Source organism: Octopus bimaculoides, chromosome 11 (genome assembly GCF_046866305.1).
Source record: "Octopus bimaculoides isolate indiv1 chromosome 11, ASM4686630v1, whole genome shotgun sequence".
NCBI classification, from domain to species: Eukaryota; Metazoa; Mollusca; class Cephalopoda; order Octopoda; family Octopodidae; genus Octopus; species Octopus bimaculoides.
In genome coordinates, this window is record NC_142938.1 from 79773868 (window position 1) to 79786760 (window position 12893).

General features: G+C 36.9%; 1 long non-coding RNA gene across 1 annotated transcript in view; it reads right to left on the reverse strand.

Moving 5' to 3' along the window:
* Window positions 1-8299: 8299 nt before the first annotated feature.
* Window positions 8300-12893, reverse strand: part of LOC106867976 (uncharacterized) — an 18534-nt gene continuing 13940 nt past the window's right edge. The window contains exon 2 of the long non-coding RNA XR_001409205.3: window positions 8300-10541. This is a non-coding gene — a long non-coding RNA (uncharacterized LOC106867976). The remainder of the gene's footprint in view (window positions 10542-12893) is intronic.

Genomic DNA, 12893 nt, shown 5'->3' on the forward strand with positions numbered 1-12893 from the left:
GGAACAAACTAGACCAAAGAGAAACCCCAAAAACCCCACACTGCCACACTGCACTTATATTCCTGTGAGGGTTGAGGTAATCAATAAAGCAGAGACATGACACACCCGAAACAATAACATTGGGGATTACCTCTAATCATTTAACAATATGCTGATGTTTATAACCATAAAGCCTATCAAAACAAGAACAAAATTCAAGTCATGTTCTGGTGGCCTTTCATTTTGAATATGTATATCTTAAAAGGAAATCACATGTAATATTAAAATTAGGCTAAGTCTACGAATACTGATGTAGAGAAAGCAGAATTGCCGAATGACTTGAATTTTGTTCTTGTTTTGATAGGCTTTATGGTTATTTAGTGCTGTGTAAGCTACTTCCGAACAGAGTTCAGAAGAATTCCAGCCATGACCATCCCAACCTTTTTTTGAGACATACTGTGTCTTGGATTACTTTATCAATGCAACCTGTTTTAATGATGTTAGGATGTATTTTAAGGGCTATATGGCAGCTATTTTTAGTAATTTACATAACCACATCGAGGCTCTCTCATTGGTTTGTCTTTGTTACAGCTTTGGAATAAAGATGAATATTTGATGTGAGAAGAGAGGACAAGGAAATGGAGGTTTGTGTTAAGTGGCTTTCATTGCTTTTCTGTCTCTGCTTTTGCCTTTGATCTATAAAAATCATTGTTTAGGCCTGTGAAGAAAACTCTAGCATTTAATTATAAATGGAAAATATGGGCTATTAATAATAATTATTTACTTTAAAAAATTATGTTCAAAAATATTACAGTTAATATGAAGCATTGTGAAGCAGAGCAATAGTGTTTAAGAAAGCCACTACAATGCAAGTTTAGAAATAAAGCATAAAGGGAAGCAAAATCAAAGCAAATCAAGAACAATGATTTGTGTTTTTTTTTTTTTTTTTCTTATTTTTAATTTAGAAATCCCTTATGAATAAAACGGAGGATGAGCTCAGTCTGTCTGCACTGATCAAAATAACTAATCAGTTATTTTTCAAATGCAAAGATTGGGGAGTCGGGTCTGTGGAACATGTGAACTGATTATGTTAAATCAGCTGATCAGCAGAACCCATATAATGTCTGTTGTTAATAGATGGATTAAATTTTATTAATCAGAACAGCCTCATTAATCCTAAGTTTCCAATATCATTCTCTGGCTGGTAATAACTGTGATAGCTTCGTTATGACATCTTTCCAGATGTATTTTGATGGAGGATGCATTTGTATAACTGTGCTCTTTGATGCTGATGTGCAGCTTGTGAATTGCTTTGAAATGTAAAATCTACTGTATTTACTACAAATTGTATACTGTGAGAGCCTGTGTCTCCACGTTGTTGATGGGGCAGTTGACTAATGTGTGATTCGAGGTGGTACCAGACTAGTTCTGCAGCAGACCAGCAGATGGTAGCACATGGTTGTATGTGCAGTGCAAGGTAGCCAGATTTCAAAAGTGACAGGAACTCTGGGACTGATGTATTGCTGCACAAGGTCACAATTTCGAAGGAGATGATGTTAAAACTTAGGTAAATAAGTTAATTTTTATTAAACATACCCTGTCTGGGAACCTTTTGATACCACTTTGTATATTGTGTGAGTTGACCCTCAAGGAAGGTCTAGTTGTCAGCCAGCTGTATATTCAAGCTCTTCCTATGGATAGCTTATCAGGTTGTTATAGTTGTTCTGTCATTAAAATATAGCAGTTTGAAATAGCAAATGTTGTGTGAACTTTCATAATATCTAGCATTTTCTGAATTTAAGGATAAAGTATATTATGATTATAATTTTTTGAAATAAAAAGGCCAAAGAATTCTTTAGGGTTTTCTATTTATTTATAATTTAAGAATTCACTACCTAAACCCCTTCATAATTATTGAAAAAAAAAAAAAAAAAAGTAATATTGATATGATATTAGTAGTTTCTTAAATTGCTCATCTATCTTTAGAATTAAAAGTTTACTTGCTTCAGTATCAAATCCATTATTGTAAAAATCCATTAAATATTTGAAATTACATTATCTCTGGAAACTTGAATTTATTGAAGAGTTCATTTAAGATAATGATGAAGGCTCTTATTACTGGGAAAATTTAGCAAGGACACAATCAACAAAAGAATAACCAAAAATGTATCTACTTAAAATTTGTATAATTCCTATGCTTTCTTTTTCGAGTTAGTTAAGTGCAGACTAACAAAGCCCATGACTTTTGAGGGCCTCATAGAATTGATATGGTCTATGCTTAGCTTGAATATTTTTAGGTTACTCTTTGTAAGAAAAGCATGCACAGGCTGCAGTTTTGGCAAAGACAGGGTTTTGTGTAGGGTCTAGAAAGTGATGAGTGAGTTTTGTGTAGGTAGGGTTGGATTAAGACCCATTGAGGCCCTTAGCACTTAAAAGATTTTGGTGTCTCCATCATCATAATCATCATCTTTTAATGTCCGTTGTCTATGGTGGCATAGGCTGGATGGTTTGACCAGGGCTGGTAAGCTGAGGGGCTGCACCAGACTCCAGTCTGATCTGGCATGGTTTCTAATGCCAACCACTCCGAGAGTGTAATGGGTGCATTTACATGCCACCAGCATGGGTGCCAGTTGCGTGACACCAGTATCTGCCACAACTACAGACACACACACATGACAAGCTTCTGCACAGTTTCCATCTACCAAATTTCACTTGCTTGTAATACTTGCTCAAGGTGATATGCACAACACCCTGAGTTATGGGATCAAACCAAGTACCATTTAGTTGTGAAGCATCTTAGTCATAGAGGTGTTCCTGTATGTATTTTGCAAATTCTCAAATATAGTGGGCAATATATTGTTAGTACAATCACTCAGTCTGCTTGAAATAGCTGCCAATTCTTCCTCATATCCCATCCACATTCTTTTTAGATACAGGCACATCAGATAGTGTAGTCTTTGTTACACTGTGTCTGAATAAAAATTGGAATGGTCAAGGCTGAGTTTCTTTGGTTATTGTTCTGTTTGATCAGAGCCGATCAAGGGCCAAACTTCTTGTATATGAAGTGTCTTTGATATATTTAATTACTGCATCTATACTGGCACCCATGCTGGTGGAATGTAGTGAAGCATGGGTTGATGCCAGTGTCACCTGACTGGCTCCCTGTGTTGGTGGCACATAAAAAGCACCATCTAACTTGGTCAATGCCAGTGCTCCCTGGCTGGCTCCCATGCTATTGGCATGTAAAAAGCACCCACTACACTCTCAGAGTGGTTGGCGTTAGGAAGGGCATCCAGTTGTAGAAACCTTGCCAGGTCAGACTGGAGCCCGGTGCAGCCTCCCGGCTTGTGAGTTCTCAGTCAGATTGTCCTACCCATGCCAGCATGGAAAGTGGATGTTAAATGATGATGATGATGATAATGATCCTGTTGTAACTAACTCTTAAGAATTCATGAAACTTTTACTCTAGAATTAACAAAGTACTACATGGGGAGTCAATTCATGAAACTTTTACTCTAGAATTAACAAAGTACTACATGGGGAGTCAATTCATGAAACTTTTACTCTAGAATTAACAAAGTACTACATGGGGAGTCAATTCAATCAACTCTCTGAGAAGAATAAAAATAAAAAAGCTGAAGAGAAATATATATTAGGAGATGCATTGTATTTCTTTAGACAAAGAAAATATGCTCATGTATTCATAGTGAAACTCGACCTTAACTATTTTCTGTTTAACCCCTGACCTCTGTGTCTGCTGAAAAGGCAAACTCTTGGAGTGTTCATACAATTTATTCACATTGTGTGTGTGTGTGAGAGAGAGAGAGATGGGTGTGCTTGCATTTTGGTGTGTATGTGTATATGGGAATGGGTACGTTTGTGTGTGTTGAATGCTAACAGCTGCAATGACGCACCGCTGCCTGCTTTCTGTTCTGCTGCACAAAGCAGGGTCAGGCATTGCCTTTACTTTTAATCATTGCTCCATTATTTGTGTGGGGTGGGCACTGATATTCAGTATTCAACAAAAACTGCCCCACCAAGGGTGTATGCACCAGTCTGTTAATTGGTGGTAAGTGAAGTCTAGATGGGGGTGGGGGTGGGGAGGTGAATAGGGACGAGGAAAATAAAACGAAAGGGATGCAATAGAAAGAGTGTAAAACTAGGAGGGAAAGGGAAGTGATAGGAGTTAGAAAAGAGAAAGAAGAAAATAAAAGAGAGAGAGAGAAAGAGAGAGAAGAGTAATAAGCATGAAACAGAAAAGGTGAAGAGAGTAGAGGCAAGATAAATAAAAAAAAAAAGAGAAAAAGAAAAGAGAGCTGGAAACTAAAGAGAGTGAATTTAAAAGAAATTAATGGGAATTGTAAGAAAGATGGAATTTTGAAGGGTGGGAGAAGAGGTGACAGTTAAAAAGAGAAGGTAATTTGGAGGACAAAGGGAATAAAGATTAGAGGACAGAGAAGGGATGAAGAGTAAGAACACTTGCTTAAGCTTTGAGACTGGCGGCTTACTAAAATATTGTTTAATTACTAATTAGCTGATGAGTGCAATGTCTCAAGAAAAACAACAAAAATTTAGCAAAGTGCACCACAACTTCATAAAATTGTCACTGATGCAGGAACTGCTTTTTGTGTTTGGGCTAAATATGATAGTTTGTATAAAAGGAAAAGAAAGTACAAGATTCCATCCAGAAAATAAAAATGTTTTTAAAAAATCAAAAAATGTCAACTAGATTGTCCCTAGGAGATAACAATTTATTCAAAGTAGCTGTCCTCTGCTTCCACCACAGCCTCAAGCCTGCTCCAAAACCTGGTACACACATTCCTCATTGTGTCCCTGGGAAGATCCTCAAACACCTCTTTGATCTTTGCCACCAGCTTGACCTTGGTGTTGCAGGCAGAATAGTTGATGGCTTTCTCCATGGGATTACCATACAGGGAATTAGGGGGTCAAAAATGGGGATTGGTGAAGTTATAGAAATTCTTTGAAAACTACTTCTGACTCTTTTTGTAGCAATGGCAAGGAACTAAATCTTGCTCCATATGGCCTTCCAGTAGCAACCCTCTCCAGCCAGGATTTGACTACAGCCTCTAGCAGCTTTGTTTAGCCATCTGAATTGAGGCACTGTCCAAAGATGTGGGTTGGCATGACATCATCCTCACTGGGGTCACACCCAATGGCCATCACAGTTTGGGAGAACTTGGTTTTCATGATAGGTGGGACATATCCATATCAATCTGACAGCCTTTACGGTGTTCACAGAGCATTGAACAGCAGTCGTAACGTTGGCATTTTGATACCTGGTGTGAATTATTATGATACAGGTGATTCTTTTCCAATATTTGATTGGCTTCAAGTCCACCATGTCACCTAACTTTTTCTCAATTGCAACTTCAATCATTATGCTCTCCACTGCTGTTGACTGTTCACCAATACATCAAGCTGTTCTGGTAAAAAATGAGATGTAAAATGCTGTCAGATTTAACCCAAACACCCGTATGTCGTTATAAACAAATTCATTAACTCCAGGTCGTTTCATTATGCATTTTACTTTCTATTGAAATATTTGATGATACAGACGCTATATTTGATTTGATATGTAACTGATTAATATTACAATAACTCATCTTGATTTTTTTAAGTAAAGTCCTAAATCTTCCCCAACCTTTATGTTCTCAATTGCTTTATTCGCTATTGCCTGTCTGATCTTCACAGCTGGCATCTTTGCTGGCTTCAATGAGACAAGATTGTTTCTAATCCATTTATTTTCTTGTTTGACTATCATTTAAAGAGACATTAATGCTTCTTATGCACATCAGCTTAGAAGAATACACTAATATCATTGGATAAAATATAATCTCGTAATACACTCTTATATATATATATATATATATATATATATATATATAATACATGCCCACGGATAGCCAAACACAAATGATTGCTACTCTCCATTTTTACCCTACTTATGGATTCTCATAATAAATCCACTGTTTTGCCTTGTTCCAACTCTTTAACCTTATTTTTTTTTTCTTGTGAATTATTTTCTGCATTTTCTGTTAAACTGCTTTGGTTTTTCTTCCTACACCTCAGAGTGGTACCCTGCCCCTAACAAAAACTGTTTTTCAAATAACTTTAAAATAGGTGTAGGTATTGCTGTGTGGTAAAGCAGTTTGCATTATAACAATGTAATTATTTCAGGTTGGGTTTCACTGCAAAACACATTAAGTAAATGTCTGGTGTGCTAACCCTTCTGCCCGCTCGCAGCCTTCTAAAACATTCTTTTCTACTTTAGGCACAAGGCCCGAAATTTTGGGGGTGGGGGCCAGTCAATTAGATCAACCTCAGTATGCAACTGGTACTTAATTTATCGACCCTGACAGGATAAAGGGCAAAGTCAACCTCGGTAGAATTTGAACTCAGAACGTTAAGACAGACGAAATCCAGCTAAGCATTTTGCCTGGTGTGCTAACATTTCTGCCAACTTACTGCCTTTTAGTACTTTATTTTATTAGTACCATATGGAGGAAAGGCAAAGTTAGCTTCGGCAGGATGTAAACTCAGAATATAAAGAGCCAGAAGAAATACCACAAAATGTTTTCCTTAGCTCTCTAACAATTCTGCCAATTATTGTCATTCATTACATTTATTTATTTATATATATTTTAAGGTTTGCGAAATTTCTCAACATGCTCTTCTGATATGTTTTTGAATGATCTTATTGAACTGTGTTAGCCTCTCTGAAGCATCTCTGAAAAAGTAATGCCTCATACTACGTACTATAACTTCAGGTGTACTAGAAGGTTACATTCTGAATCTAATTTGCATTATATTTTGTGACATAACTTCATTGGCAGCTTACTTTTATTTATCCAGCTGTGTAGAGTAGGCAGTCAGCTTCCAGGTGAGATTGTAATACTGTTTCAATTCATTATGCCACTTGGGAAAAACCTGAATGCTACTGTTCCCATTTTCCTTTCAGTGTAAAGCCTTGTGTCAGGTGAGAAAGACTCAGTATCGGTTCCCTCAGGTATCTCAATACTTCCTTTATCAGATGATGTTACCTTTGTGTCACTTAAGGTTTTTCCTTGCTTAAAGCAGTAATTCTTTATTGCTTCATGCACAGATTTAATTAAAGTGGTTGATTGGCAGAATTATTGGAACATTAGACAAATGCTTTGCAACAACTGTTCTAGTTCTTTGTGTTCTGAGTTCATATCCTGCCACAGTTAACTTTGCTTTCCATCATTCTGAAGTCAATAAACGAAGTTCCAGTCAAGTACTCGGGTTGATTCTCTCTCTCTCTCTCTCAGAATTGACCATGTCATGAATGGATTATGAAGGGCCACTCAGTGACTGTTCCCTCCAAGAAATGGAGAAAGGGTGAGTGACGGGCTGATAGTCTTTCATTCAGCATGCTATAAAACCTGTACCCAAGAAACCAGAGATGGCAGGTGTGGATGGATGTTCTGTATGGCAGAATGGTTGTAGCAGACAATACACTGTACTTATAAGCTGTTCATACTTTCTTCTTCATTAGAAAGCCATTGCTCTGAACTTGATTTTGAACTCTTTCTTCAGGCTATATGCTAAGGGTTTATGCTAACTGAAATAACTGAAGGAGCATAAAAACTGGCCATGTTAATAGGGTTTGTGCTGACCTGCTGACAAAGGGTTTGTGTCACATCAGTGGTTTTGCTCTATTGTATTGTTAAAGTCAGCCGTAAACAGAAGACCCAGTTGTAAATAGGCATCGTATAGAAGTCTAAGCACTAAGTGACATCTAATTAACATCTGCTTGTAATGTTAAACTTGTATGGAATTAAATTCTTACATGAGAAAAATAACATTGTTACACCTTAGTTAGTAGTGTATTGTGGTGATGGAAAGAACATTTGAAGGCTTTATCATCATTACCTTTTTATCATAACTTCCACTATGGCATAATGTCACCGTGTGAATAGCAGCAGCAGAACAACTATGATCTTTCTACCCAAAGGAGAAAGAACTGAAAACTTCAATGCTAAAGAATAGGTGGCTAAAAAAATCTAAAGAACTGGTGAATAGAAGAATTGTGAATAGAATAACTATAGAACAAAAGACAAGAAGAAGTATGGAACAGAAGGAATCTCTGTTGTCATTATTATTATTTTTTTTTTTTTTGCATTCATTCTTGTTTCTCTGTGTTCTAAATTATCAAATTCTGAAGTTACTTCTTTCAGTTTTGAGAAATTTGAATACATAAATTATCAGCAAAATAAAACCAGGATCATGTTAGATAATGGAATGGCAAAAGGAGTGAAAGATAAAACAGATTTTCTGCTGAGGTTTTCCATATCAATTGGCATGCTGTTGCCTTTATTCTTCTAGCAAAAGACACTAAATTGAAGATGATAAAATGAAAGCTAAAGAAATAAACAAATGAAATCTCCAATAATTAGAAATTGGAATCATTTGATGAACAAGACAGATAAGGAAACTGTTATATTAAGAGATATAACCCGGATTCTTGATACAGATAGCAAAATAAAAGCAAACATCTTGTTGCATTTTGTATTATGTTATAGAAACAAATGTTCTTGATAGCATTTTATGTCAGTGCAAATGCATTGCTGCTCCTTCTCCATTCTCTTCTCACACCGCTTCTATCTCGCATTCCTGCGCCTTCCCCATTCTCTTCTCACACCACTCTATCTCCTTATCTTCATTATCAGTTTATTGTTTGTTTTTATTTTTCCATGTTGTCATTGGTTTGACAGATACTCTCTACAAACACCTGTATAAATGACAAAATTTCTGTTTTTGAAGCACATGAAATTATGACTTAGTTCTGGTTACACACACACACACACATATACATACAGGTATACTCATATACGTATATGTACACATACATGCTCACTCTTGTATAAATATAGTATTTGGTGCTTTGATTATTAGATGACTTGAGAATCTCACAAATTTTGATATTGAACTGTTTCCACTGAAAAACAGTTTATGTAGGATGCAGTAGGGAAAAAGGGAGGAAGAAATAAGGATCATCTCAGCTTCCAACTATTTGAGTAAAAAGGGCCGGGTGTTGTGCATTAAAGGTATATGTGGATTTTGAAACACCTTATAGATTAGCTTTTTAAATGAGTTTTTAGCTTTTGTTGTTTACCATCTTCTGTGAATTCTTGGGGAACAAAATGCAACCACGTTCACTGCATATGATATAGGGAAGGAAAAGCAATGCTCACGACCCTTTTCAAGGGCACTGAAGCGAGGAAGTGAAGAAGTTATTCCCAGAGCAGAGACTTTGCCTGATTGTTTTCCAAAGCCTAGATTCTGCTAAAGGCATACCAGAGAGAGGTAAGAGTTGATGTTAAATTGAACACTACAAAGCTCAGGTGACGCCCAGCATGGAGTATTGCTTTTACATCCGGGATAGTGCACACACGAAAATCGTAGACCATATTCAGAAACGGGCCACCTGACTGACTGGTATAAAATCACTCACAGACATGCTACAGCTCTGTGGATTTGAATTCGAGATTTTTAGACTGAAAGACCAGCACCATGTCTGTTTTGTAATTTCACTTCTACAATTTTACATACATTTTGGATGTGCTATGTGTTAACTTTCCAATAACTGAAGCCATGAAATTATACTTTAATAAATATTTTTCTTCTTATGTTTTCTCAAGACTTTGTTTGCTATTTATTGCTTTTAAAGTTGACTGTACTTGAAATTGAGTTAGGTTTGAGTTACATTATATGCATCCTGCCCCAAGAGACCTTCCACCACCAACACCACCATCACCAACCACCACCATCACCAACCACCACCACCAACCACTCACGTACACTCAGGATGTGCCAGGCAACTGAGAATAAAACCAAAGAAGAAAAAGCCAGAATACCAAACAGTAGCAATGGATACACCCAGCAAAATAACGCAGATGTTCAAGTCGATACATCAAAGAAATAAAACCACTCTGAACCCTAATGAAGGCCCCAATGCAGCCATGGAAACAACTGCCATCAGGTATCCTCTGACAATGTCTTCTGCCACACCCACAACAGAAGATCCTACCCCCACCCCAACATGTCTGTGGCACTGCAGAACTGTTGGCTAATTCTTATCCCTTTGATGATGCTCCAAGTTCAAATACGGCACACTAGAAGGTCAAGTGATACTGGGAATCACATGATTACATAATTTGCCTGGGTCTTGTGATACATGAACTGACCCTTACTTATCATGTAGGCCTTTACCTGATACCCACTTGCACTACACTTCTGATAATGGATTCTGCTATCTTTAACTGCTTGGAAGTAGTCCTTATTAACTCAGTGGAGTTATTGATGATGGCCTGGATCTGCTGGTTGAACTTGGCCATTGAAATGATGTCTGACTGCTGAGAATGATTTTCTCCTCTGGCTACAAACGACATGTCCAACACTTTCCCAACCCCGAATATGAAGAACCCGGTCATATTCAAAAAGCTGGCAGTATCCAAGTTACTGTGGTTGGCAGCTAGAGCTAAAATCTTGGCATGCCTTTTCGTTTCCTGTTGGTATATCTGAAAAAGAATTGAGAAAGTTAAAAGTCAGTAAAAACTGCATAACATTACATTAGATCATCTATTATGGTCTACTAAAGTTTATTTGTATATATCCAACACACACTCTCCCTCTCTCTCTGCACACACACCCTGTTCTTTTTTTAGGATTTCTACATACTTGTTTATTGTAGAAGTAAATAGTCTGATGTATGTTTATGTGTGGTAACTAGAATTAGAAACATTTCAGTCTTTTCCTAAAACTTAACAGCATTTTGTACAACCATCAAATTTAAGTAATGATGATTTAAAACAAAGTTTACCCATCAGATGTCCAGCTGGTGATACATTTTGCTTGGTTTCATTGTTCACATCTGCAGTTCTCAGTCATTTTTAACAATGGACCCCTCTGATTCTTATTCTACTCTATTAGATCCTCATAACTATTCTCTGTTTAAAAGAATCCTATTATATTTTCATAATTGAATATTATTACAAATAATATTTAGAAATTATTAAAATATTTTTCGTATTGTGGAAGTATTTATTGCACATGACTTTTAACAACAAACTCTTATATGAACGCCCAAGGGTCTTTTGAACTCTGGCTGAGAACAACTGGCAGAATGTGTCTTCTGTAGTTTGTTGTCATTTGTTGTGCAGAGATTAGAGGCCCATGTATGACTGGCCTAATCCATGACAGATATAATACATGGTGGAACTGTTAGCACGCTGGGCGAAATGCTTAGTGATATTTCGTCTCTCATTATGTTCTGAGTTCAAATTCAGCCAAGGTTGACTTTGTCTTTCATCCCTTCAGGGTCGATAAATTAAATACCAGTTGCATGCTGGGGTTGATCTAATCGACTGGCCCCGTCCCCCAAAATTTCAGGCCTTGTGTTTAGAGTAGAAAAGAATATATTATTTTACACTTTGTTAAAGCGGTGAGCTGGCAGAATCGTTAGCACACCAGGCAAAATGCTAAGTGGTATTTCATCTGCCACTACGTTCTGAGTTTGAATTCTGCCTTTCATCCTTTCGGGGTTGATGAAATAAGTACCAGTTATGCACTGGGTCAATATAATCGACTAGCCCCATTCCCACCAAAATTTTCAAGGCTTTGTGCCTAGAGTAGAAATAATTCTTTTACGGTTTGTATAGCAATGAATTTAGTGTACAAGTAGGAGTTCACCAAAGATTGATTCTCAGACTCCTCTAGTTTATCATAGTCCTCCAGGGTATAACAGAGGAATTTAAGAGTGGCTGCCCTTGGAAGCTCTTCTATGCTGATGACTTTGTTCTTATTACTGAATTACTACCTGAACTAGAGAGGAAATGTCAGGTGTGGAAGCAAGGTCTGGAATCTAAGGGCCTTAGAGTTAATTAACTAACACCAAAGTCCTAGTAAGTAGAAAAAATGGACAAATGTCAAATTCTTTCAGAAAAATGACGACGATGATGATGATGATGATGATGATATATATATATATATATATATATATATATATATCATCATCATCATCATCATCATCATCGTCGTCGTTTAACGTCCGCTTTCCATGCTAGCATGGGTTGGACGATTTGACTGAGGACTGGTGGACAAGGAGGTGACACCAGGCTCCAATCATGTCTGTGTTTGTGATTTGGTATTTCCTTTGTCCACACATGCTTTTTACTCATTGGTTGTGAACAATGGCTTCACTAACAGCCATTTGCTTGCAGTCTGCTATAAAACATGTCAGGTTTCTTGACATGTCTTGACATGACCTGCAATCTTTGTTAACAAATGGGCTCCTTTTCAATGTCATTTATTTCCAGTTCTCTATGTAAGCATGTTCAAGCTGTTGTTTGATAGACTGGGTAATGTCGCATTCATTAGGTGAGAAACCAATCCTCACCTCAACAGGACACTCATCAATCTATATTGCAAGTAACTTACACAGAAAATCTCAGATCTTATTGCTCATAATTAGGCATTTGGAAACAGATGGGGTTGGTTACAGGAAAGGCATTTAACCATAGAAACTTTGCCCCAACATACTTTCTTTTGACCCATATAAGCATGGCAAAGAAGATATTATGATGATGACGATGACGATGGGTTCCATTTATCTCTGGACAAACAAATTAACTCAACAATTTTTTTGGTTTACCTAATTGTGAGCAATAAGATCTGGGATTTTCTGTGTAAGTTACTTGCAATATGGATTAAAGAGTGTCCTGTTGAGGTGAGGATTTGTTTCTCACCAAATGAATGTGACATAAAAGACAAAAGAAATGAAATGATTTATAAAGAAAAAACCCAAATGTTGTGTATTTTGTGTATTTTTTTCTACAAGCTCAATGAACTAATCATTTTCCCATCATTTAACA